The following is a 10,965-nucleotide window of genomic DNA, read 5'->3' on the forward strand; positions in this document are numbered from 1 at the left end:
ACACACACACACACACACAACTCCCTGTGTTCAAAACATCGTTCTTCATCAATTTTAAAGTGTTTTCACGCGCCTCTTCAACATCCACCTATTTTACTTTGCTTTCAACCAGGGATTTTCACTCCTCTGCTCTGTAATCTTTCCTTGTGTCCTAAGCAAGAACGGGTGTAAATAAAGAAATTGCACTGATTTTAGCTAACGGTGTAGTGCTGCTGAACCAGTTCAATTAAATCAATGCAGCAACATCACAACTTTAGTTAAACGCATGCAACTTCTGTATGTAAAACAAACCCTGAGTCTGAATCTAAAGAATCAGAACTCCGGAACAGGACTTATATTTATGTTTTCCCTAACTTAATGTTCTAGGGTTGCCTAACAGGTTTTTAAGATCTTTGTAGTAGGGGCCATGCCTTGTGCCATATACAGGTCTAATTAGCGTGGGGAATGAGGGTAAAAGAAAATGAAAATGTTACACAATAGAGAGCACAAAACACTTTACAGCTAATTAATCTACACTTTTATTGAAAATTTATAAAGATAGTATGACAAAAAATACCCACGTAAGCCATCATAAGCATTTGCTCAACAAGCACTAAAACAACAACATTTCATATCAACATATTTTTTTAAGACTATACAGCTCTGCAACATGACAAATGTGGCATTTTAGGATACATCTACATTTAAAACACTGCACTGGTGCAGCAGCGCCACTCTAGCACTTTAATGAAGATGCTCTAAGCCAGGGGTAGGCAACCTATGGCATGCGTGCCAAAGCTGGCACGCGAGCTGATTTTCAGTGGCACTGACACTGCCCGGGTCCTGGCCACCGGTTCGGGGGGCTCTGCATTTTAAAAACCTTATTTACTTTACATACAACAATAGTTTAGTTATAGATTATAGACTTAGAGAAAGAGACCTTCTAAAAACGTTAACATGTATTACCGGCACGCGAAACCTTAAATCAGAGTGAATAAATGAAGACTCGGCACCCCACTGCTGAAAGGTTGCCGACCCCTGCTCTAAGCCAACAGGAGAAAGCTCTCCCATCAGCTTAGTAAATCCACGTCCCCGAGAAGCAGTAGCTATGTTGGCGGGAGAAGCTCTCCCGTTGACACAGCACTGTCTACACGAGGTTAGGTCGATATAACTACTTTGCTCAGGGACGTAAGTGCTGGAACTGGGGGCGGGGGAAAGTTTCCATTATATACAAGGCAATGACTCTCAGCACTCCCACTACAAAAATCGTTCCATCACCCCTGCTCAGGGGTGTGTATTTGTCACTCTCCTGAGTGATGTAGTTATACTGATATATGTCTATAGTGTAGACCAGACCTTAGGGCTGGTCTTCACTATGGGGAGATCGATGCTGCTGCAATTAATGCAGCGGGGTCGATTTAGCGGGTCTAGTGAAAACCTGCTAAATCAACGGCAGAGCCCCCTCCGGTCGACCCCAGTACTCCAGCTCTCTGAGAAGAATAAGGTAAGTCGCCCGGAGAGTGTCTCCCATCGACGCAGCACAGTGAAGATACTGCGGTAAGTCGACCTAAGCTATGTCGACTCCAGCTACGTGAATAACTACGTGAATAACGTAGCTGGAGTAGCGTAACTTATGTTGACTTACCCCGGTAGTGAAGACAAGCCCTTAGTTTGATACCCCGTCCAAGAGGAAGTTGGAATAAACGTTGTAGTTTTATTTTACACCCACCCCTCCCAGACTTAACTATACAATTCATTTTCTAATTGCATTGGAGCTGTCATATTGGATCAGAGTAGTGATTCATATTAATATCCTACCTCTGACCATTGCCAGTTCTAGATGCTTCAGTGGAAGGTGCAAGAATCCCTGGAGGAACAAGTTATGGAGTAACCTGTGTACAGGAAAAGTTTCTTCCTAACCCCCATCATTTTATGCTCATGCCCTGAAGCATGAAAGTTTATCTCCTTCCCAGCAATCTTTGGATTAAATAGCACAGCAAGTGAGCAGTCAACACAATAGCTACTGAGGATAAGCCCCACCACAACCAAAGTACAGTGGATTTAAAAACGTGCTCCTTATCGATTCAGACCCCAATCCTGCAAAACAAAGTTACAAATATGTGTAAATAAACACTCCAACTTCCTCAGCCTGTCTTTGACTATGCAATTTTATTGTCATTAAAATATTTGTTACGAGCTGGTGGGCTCGAAATCAGAGTGAGTTTAGAGAGGATGATTTTTTTTTAAATCAGCTCTTTCTCTTTAACTGAACACTCCCATACAGTATGGGAAAGCTAGGCCCAACAGCATCGTGCCAGATCACAAGAACCAGAGGATGACATTTACCCAGTTAGTTTTACTATACAAGAAATGGACAAGAGAAATGCAAACAAGGGACACCCACTCTCCCACTCTGCAAGCAGTACAAGTAAATCAGATGTACCGGTATTTAATTCTTTATACTTTTATAATCTTAGGTATTATTAGCAATACAGGTAAAGGAAACTGTTAAGTGAGATTCTTATATTGCGCTCTTTAGCAGAAGTAGAATGCCAATTAAACATGCAAAGCAATGTTTTTAAAATGCCAAAATTACTGATCATTTGGTGGAAATAGCTGTTTCTTCATTAGAGCTATTGTGTTTGGGTGTCTTATTATATAATGATTAGGGGATAAAACGTGGGGAAGCAGTGTGGCCTAATGGACAGAGCACCAGACTGGGATTCAGGACACCTGCAACTCCCAGCTCTGCCACTGACCTTCACCAAGTCACTTCATTGCCCTGTGCCTCAATTTCCCCATGTGTAAAATGGGGATAATGATATTGACCTCCTTTGCAATACTCTGAGATCTAAAAGTTGGTTATCATCATTAAGTAGCCACTGCAAGATCGTCAATTTCTAATCATCAAATCCATCCCAGCAACAATGAATATTCTGCCTGGCAATGTCAAGATAAATAGCTTGACCATTTAAAACTTTTTTTTTCTATTTTTGTATATTAAAAATAAAACATCCAACAAGAGAAAACAGGTAGCATAACATACTAAGTTCCCCGTAAGCTGTGCGGCCGCCTGACCGCGCAGGTAGGAAGAGGCACCCCTCCCCCGGCCCAACCCAGCCCCGCCGGAACAGCCGCAGCCTTGGAGAGGAGCCCCTCCCCTGGCCCGGCCCGGCCCAGCCCCGCCAGAGCTGCTGGGGAGAGGAGCCCCTCCCCCAGCACAGCCCAGCCCCTCCGGAGCTGCCGCGACCGGGGAGAGGCGCCTCTGACCCAGCCCCGAGCTGCTGTGGCGAGAGAGGGCTAGAGCGAGTCCTCTCTCCCCGCTGCAGCCCCAGGGCAGCCTGCACTCCAAGCCCCTCATCCCTGGCCCCATCCCAGCCCCACCCCAGAGCCCTCACCCCCCTCACCCCAAACCTCTGCCACAGCCCTGAGCCTCCTCCCGCACCCCAAACCCCTCATCCCCAGCCCCACCTTAGAGCCTGCACCCCAACCCTCTGCCCCAGCCCTGAGTCCCCTCCTTCACCCCGAACCTCTCATCCCCAGCCCCACCCCAGAGCCCTCACCCCCGCACCCAACCCTCTAGCCCAGCCCTGAGCCCCCTCCCGCACCCCAATCCCCTCATCCCCAGCCCCACCCCAGAGCCTGCACCCCCAGCCAGAGCCCTCACTCCCCGCACCCCAACCCTCTGCCCTAGTCCTGAGCCTCCTCCCACACTCCAAACCCCTCAACCACACCCCCACCACACATACACATACATAAGGCCTTAACTATAGTTTAGACACAAATATTAAGGCTTCAGTTCTGGAAAGCAGTTAAGCACATGCTAAACTTTAAGCATATGTTTGAATCACAAGTTGAACGGGACAATCCACACATAATTAAAGTTCCCAGAGCCTATGTAGTTCTAAATTAAGAGATATGCAACTTAAGTGGTGCCAAGGGCCTCATGTGGACACACTGTACTGGGGTGAATTTCACTCAAAAGAAGAAGAAATGTTTTACCATTTTTTTAAACCAGTTAAAAGTTTGTAGATTTACATATCTGGCAATCCCCTATGCATGAGAAACCAAGTGAAAGTGATTCAGCGAGGTTCACTCCCCAAGCTAAGTGAAGCGTAGAAAGTCAGAGAGCAGAAAGGATAAAAAAAAAAAAAGATTTTTATAGTTCTTTCTATTTTAATCTATTCAATAGCTTCATCAATGATTTAGATAATGGCATAGAGTACACTTATAAAGTTTGCAGACGATACCAAGCTGGGAGGGGTTGCAAGTGCTTTGGGGGAGAGGATTATAATTCAAAATGAGCTGGACAAACTGGAGAAATGGTCTGAAGTAAATAGGATGAAATTCAATAAGGACAAATGCAAAGTTCTCCACTTAGGAAGGAATAATCAGTTCCACACATACAAAATGGGAAATGACTGCCTAGGAAGGAATACTGCGGAAAGGGATCTGGGGGTCATAGTGGACCACAATCTAAATATGAGTCAACGGTGTCACACTGTTGCAAAAAAAGCAAACATCATTCTGCGATGTATTAGCAGGAGTATTGTAAGAAAGACACGAGAAGTAATTCTTCCGCTCTACTCCGCGCTGATTAGGCCTCAACTGGAGTATTGTATCCAGTTCTAGGAGCCACATTTCAGGAAAGATATGGAGAAATTGGAGAAAGTCCAGAGAAGAGCAACAAAATTGATTAAAGGTCTAGAAAACATGACTTAGAGGGAAGATTGAAAAATTTGGGTTTCTTTAGTCTGGAACAGAGAAGATGGGGGGGGAGGGACAGGGACACATGATAACAGTTTTCAAGTACATAAAAGGTTGTTACAAGGAGGAGGGAGAAAAATTGTTCTTCTTAACCTCTGAGGATATGAGAAGAAGCAATGGGCTTAAATTGCAGCAAGGGCGGTTTAGGATGGACATCAGGAAAAACTTCCTGTCAGGATGGTTAAGCACTGAAATAAATTGCCTCGGGAGGTTGTGGAATCTCCATCATTGGAGATTTTTAAGACCAGGTTAGACAAACACCTGTCAGGGATGGTCTAGATAATACTTAGTCCTGCCATGAGTGCAGGGGACTGGACTAGATGACCTCTTGAGGTCCCTTCCAGTCCTATGATTTTATGTTTTTATGACAGGGAATCCAAAATATTATTTTTATCTTGAGAGCACCCCTTTAACATTTGCAAAAGAGTCAACAAGTCAAAATACCATGTTATTTTAGCTACCTATTTTAAATAATAGGGGGAGAGGTGGCTATGATCATTTAAAGGCTGTCTAATACAAATATTTACCTGTACTGCTTTTTTTTTTTTAGTGCTGTAACATCTACATGGTTTGCAGCAGGAATGTGAAATTTGGCAGGTGGGTAGTTCTATGCACAGGGAAAGTGCCATTTGCTTTCCTTGTGAAAGCATGTTCAGATTTGGCAACATCATAAGTCACCCCAAAAAATGTACCATTTATATTGTGCTCTGTCAAGTAGAGCTTGCTTAAGACTTGCTTCTAAAATTCCTCAACATTTAATATGCAGTGCATTTGCCCCCCAGCATGCCATGCAGAAATGGACCACAAAATAGATCTTTCTCCCAATACCCATTGGCCACTGGGGTACATTGGGCTGGGAATCAGGAAGCCATGCGTTCTACACTCACCTTGTAGCCCAGTGGGCCAGCTTACCTGTATATTCATTGCTTTGTTATTTTGCTTTATTATATTTAGTAGTAATGCAAGGAACCTACAGACTTTTATCCTGTAAAATTTGGCTTTAGTAAATAGTGTAAGGCTTAAGGCCTATAACCTTTGGTATAAATATACTTAAGTAACTCATAAGTTATAGGAACCTAAAAGTAGCACGCAAAAGGGGGAATTTTGTCCAAAATACTGACATCAGCCACCCACAAAACACAGCTGACATCAGCCACTCACAAAACAGAGCTAACACCAGCATCCAAAAAGTTCCGAACAGGACCTCTAACCGCAAAGCTGCCATAACAGCAAATTAACGTATACGCTAATAGGGTAACAGCATACATATGCTAACCTATACAAAACAAACACCTTAAGGGGAGAAAATACAAATAAGGACCTCTATTGTATATGCATTGGTCATGGCAGCGTAACCTACGATAAAAGTAACATCCTAGGGGCAGCAAATAGGTTTAAAAGATGTAAACCTTGGAAGGGGCCAAAATAATGGCCACCGAAAAAAATAAAAACAATAACAGTAATAAAAAAAAGAATGGTTAAGTATAAAAAATAAAGGTGTAAGAATGAATGTCCAAATGTACTTTCTGTATTATCTCTATCTGCTTTAAGTTTAAGTGTGTGTATAATCCTTGCTAAATTATTAATAAATCACATATTTTTATATATAAAAAGTTCCTATAGTATAAGTGTTGCACCTGTGCACATCGGGGTTCCCAAATTATATGATAATTTTACAATAATCTTACTGGGCCTAATCTTGAAACAAAAAACTGTTAATCCTCAAGTTACAATTATATTTACCCAACTTTGGGTCGGGCTACAGCCTCTGTTAATTAGTGCCCTGCACAACCTTTAGAACTGAGCAAGGCCTAGTACCCCCACTGAGAGATTACACAAACTGGCAACAGAACACAGATCTCCAATACAGAAGTCCCAAGTTTGATGCATTTAGCCACGCTGCCTCTCAGAAAGAATCTGCCAAATCTACGTTCTTAGCAATGCTGTCCATAAAAAGGGGCTGTTCATGCATTCTTAACACTCTTTCATTGTGTTAGGGAGCTTCCTTTAGTAGCTTGTTGACACAGGTTAACAGCCTATTGCTGCTGCCAGAATCTGGTTGTGCCTTTTTCTTTAAAATAAACCTTGTGTAAGTAACCATCATAATGCGTACACACAAAGGGGAAGAAATAAGGCACCCTGGGCATCAAGTCTAGCATTTTTGAACTTCTGAAAGCTTGATTTTGCAAACTTCACATTACGTTAACACAGATACATACCAAAAAACTCTCTCTCTAGGCACGCTGCAAGTATGTGTTCTAAAGGGAATCATTTTTCAGGCTCTATTTCTACACCGTTGACTTCAGGGGGAGTTTGCCTACATAGGGACTGCAATACGGGATGCGATATAGATGCTAGTACGGATCTATCATCCTCCATTCAGCCTCTAACTTTACAGCCCATAACTTGGGTTAAAGTTTTCACTCGTATTTATCAACGGGTTCTGTAATAGTGATACCGCCCACTGTTAAGAATAGTGATTGCAGAGCAGACACCCTCCTGTAAAATAGGGCCCCAATCCTGCAAGCTTTTCTGCATGCACACACCTTTACACTAACACATAGAATCATAGAATATCAGGGTTGGAAGGGACCTCAGGAGGTCATCTAGTCCAACCCCCTGCTCAAAGCAGGACCAACCCCCAACTAAATCATTCCAGCCAGGGCTTTCTCAAGCCGGGCCTTAAAAACCTCTAAAGAAGGAGATTCCACCACCTCCCTAGGTAACCCATTCCAGTGCTTCACCACCCTCCTAGTGAAAAAGTTTTTCCTAATATCCAACCTAAACCTCCCCCACTGCAACTTGACACCATTACTCCTTGTTCTGTCATCTGGTGCCATTGAGAACAGTCTAGATCCCTCTTTGGAACCCCCTTTCAGGTAGTTGAAAGCAGCTATCAAATCCCCCCTCACTCTTCTCTTCTGCAGACTAAACAATCCCAGTTCCCTCAGCCTCTCCTCACAAGTCATGTGCTCCAGCCCCCTAATCATTTTTGTTGCCCACATAGCTTCACTTAAGTCAGTAGCCTCTGCCTAAACACAGAGTCTGCCCAGGCAGAGTAGCTTGCAGACTCAGAGCTCAAGATTGTACATAATATTTATACAGCACCCAAAAATTTGCTACACACTTTGCAGAGCCAATAAGACATATGCCCTACAATCTCATTTCACACATGACAGAGTGAAGAGTGTAATATCAAGGGTTGCAGGGTTACAGCAGTGCTAAGATCACCTGCTTGCAGTTACACTGGGCACAAGTCTCTGTGCTTCCATTAAAGCCACATTTTGGGTTTTATTTACATTAACTTATTGCTTGTAGGTGGCGTGGAAGAACTGAGTTTTGGGGAGGGAATGATGAGAGACATTTATTGCTTGGTTAGCAGGCAGAGGGAAGGCGTTCTGCATGTAGGTGTCATCACTGAAGAAGTCAGAGCCAAGTGTGGGAGATGAAAACAAAGAGGACATCAAGGCTGGAGTCAGTGACTGAGCAGAGGAGAAATGTTTTCACCCCTCTGCTCAGAGAGAGACTAAGATTAAAAGTCAGAGACGTAGGCTGGGGCTGAGTCATCATTAATCAACCCAATAAAAAGCTCGAGAGGTATAATATGCCACTCAATACCTTACTGCCCTCATGACTAAGAAAAATACCAGCTTAATTAAAAGGATCACTAGCAGGGTAAATATATTTTTAGAGGATGAGTCTTACCCTTGTCACCACTAGTTGAAACAGGGGGGAAAAACCATTTAAAATCTAGGTTGCTTTTCAACATTTTGTCTTGACCACACAAACATATACATCCCTACTTAACATTACACATGCAAGAAGTGACATATTCACATGCTTAAAGTTAAGCACGTGCAAATATTGGGTTGCAAACACTGTAGGAGACTATTTGAAATTCCAACAAGTGGTTTTCAGTTGATGTTCTTTTTCTTAATTGTGAAAACATTTTTATTGTTTTAGAAAATATTTATTTTTGATATATTTTACAAACCAAAACACAGGTTGGACCTATATTTCCTGACAGTGTCCCTTTAAATGTCTGATTTTGGTTGATATTTATACTATGAATCTAGTTTTATGTGCATTTATAAAGACATTTCGATCTTTGGAAATTTAAAAATATACAGAAGAATCCTGCTCTGTGATTACTCAAAGGCTGTGTAGAAAGTGATGCTTTCTAAATCTGAAAAAAGTTGTAAGAAGTTTTGCTTGCTTTGTTGGATTTTGATAGAGGTGTTGCTAGTAACACCTTCCTAGAGGTAATAAATGGCATTTTAAAAACATGCCATGTAATACCACGTAGTAGTCACCAGGAAAACAATCACCATATCATATCCACGAGTGACATAAGTGGGCAAAACCTTTTATTTAACAATGGTCAGAACGGACTACCATCCAAAGTTGCTATATCAGAGAGAGGTTCTGTATTATTCAAGTTTCACTGCATGAAAAAAAGCCGTAGGAAACAACTTCACAGTGACATTTCCAGCTAGAGGGGGAAAATGGATCCATCTAGTTAGGTGTACCATGAAATGTTTCCCCCAAGCCATTTGAAAACCAAATCCTGTGGTTGCTATGCATGAAACACTCTGATATGGAATGACATAGGGGAAGGGGAATTCAGGTAACTGCCACTGTGCAAGATATACACACTCTGCAGACGCACCCTAGGAGAAGTTGAGAAGAGAGCTCAGCTGTGACACCTGCAGGCAGTTCTCTGGAGGGTGCACTCCAAGAGGATACAGGGGTAAAACTGACACCTATGGACCTCCCACTCCCTGGTGGGGCACCCCCAGGAGAGATGGGAGAGCTCAAACAGCTGGTATTCATTCACACACCCTCAGTGAAATGCCTCAGGAGGAGCAGAACGGGGAGTCACATGAATGGGTCTGCAAAGGTCAGGCTGGTGAGCCAGCTCCCTTCTACAAGTTCCTCCACCTCACTATGGGGGACCAACAGGTGGAGATGAAGGGAAGCCACTGGATCGCAGACTGTCCTACTGGACAGGTGCCCCAGAGGGAGCTCAGGTCCCTGATACATGCACCCTCCTCATCTGCAGAAGGCTCCCTAGAGGGAGGCCAGGCTCAGGTACTGGAGAAATACACAGATACCCTTCTGCTGCAAACGGAGAGAATGATAACCCATGCCCCTGACCCATACACCCTCCTTCTCTCTGCATGGGGACCCCACAGGCCCTGACCCACACACCCCCTTCTCTCCACAGGGGGATCCTCCCCAGGATCCTGACCCACCCCTCCCTTCTCTCTGCAGGTGGACCCTGCAGGCCCTGACACCCTCCTCTACAGGGGGACCCCACAGGCCTTGACCCACCCACCCCCTTCTTCCCACATTGGGACCCCACAGGCCCCCCTTCTCTCTGCAAGGGGACCCCACAGGCCCTGACCCCCCTTCTCGCTATTGGGGGACCCTGCAGGCCCAGGCCCACACCCCCCCTTCTCTCTGCAGGGGGACCCCGTAGGCCCTGACCCACACCCCCCCTTCTCTCTGCAGGGGGACCCCATAGGCCCAGGCCCACACCCCCCCTTCTCTCTGCAGGGGGACCCCGCAGGCCCTGACCCACACCCCCCTTCTCTCTGTAGGGGACCCTCCCCAGGATCCCGACCCCCACACACCCTCCTCTCTCTGCAGGGAGGCCCCCACAGATCCCCCGCCATCCGTCTGCGGGCGGGACCGCGCAGGCCCCGACCCACGCACCGCCCCCTCCGCGGGGCCCCGAGGCCGGGCGCCCCCCGCCGCACGCAGCTCACCTGCAAGTGTGCGGGCAGCGCCGGGCAAAACCCAAACATCACGTGACCGCGCGACCGCCCCGCCCAGCGGAGGCCGCCGCGCCAACTACAACCCCCAGCGAGCAGCGCGCCGGGCAGGAAGGGGCGGGGCTCCCGCAGGCCGCTCCCCCGCCCCCCCCGCCGTCCCCGGGGCACCCCCCCCCCCCGCCCGGCGCGGCCCCCAGCCCCCCCCCCCCCCCCTCCCCCGCCCCCCCCCCGGCCCCCCCCCCCCCCCCTCCTGGCCCCGATCCTGGCTCCCTGCCCCTCCCCTCCTGGGCCCGATCCTGGCTCCCTGCCCCTCCCCTCCTCTTCTGGCCCCGATCCTGGCTCCCATACCCTCCCCTGCCCCTCCTCTTCTGGCCCCGATCCTGGCTCCCTGACCCTCCCCTCCTGGACCCGATCCTGGCTCCCTCCCCTCCTCTTCTGGCCC

General features: G+C 46.2%; 1 protein-coding gene across 6 annotated transcripts in view; it reads right to left on the minus strand.

Annotated features, from left to right (window-relative positions):
• The window catches only part of TSNARE1 (t-SNARE domain containing 1), a 686,859-nt gene extending 676,266 nt beyond the window's left edge, over positions 1–10,593 (minus strand). For all 6 annotated transcript variants that reach the window (XM_026646872.1, XM_026646868.1, XM_026646856.1 and 3 more), the window contains exon 1: positions 10,518–10,593. The gene's annotated coding sequence lies outside the window, so the exon portion shown is untranslated. The remainder of the gene's footprint in view (positions 1–10,517) is intronic.
• Positions 10,594–10,965: the final 372 nt, after the last annotated feature.

The sequence above is a fragment of the Terrapene carolina genome, unplaced genomic scaffold (genome assembly GCF_002925995.2).
Source record: "Terrapene carolina triunguis isolate 2854851 unplaced genomic scaffold, T_m_triunguis-2.0 Scaffold58, whole genome shotgun sequence".
Classification (NCBI taxonomy): domain Eukaryota; kingdom Metazoa; phylum Chordata; order Testudines; family Emydidae; genus Terrapene; species Terrapene triunguis.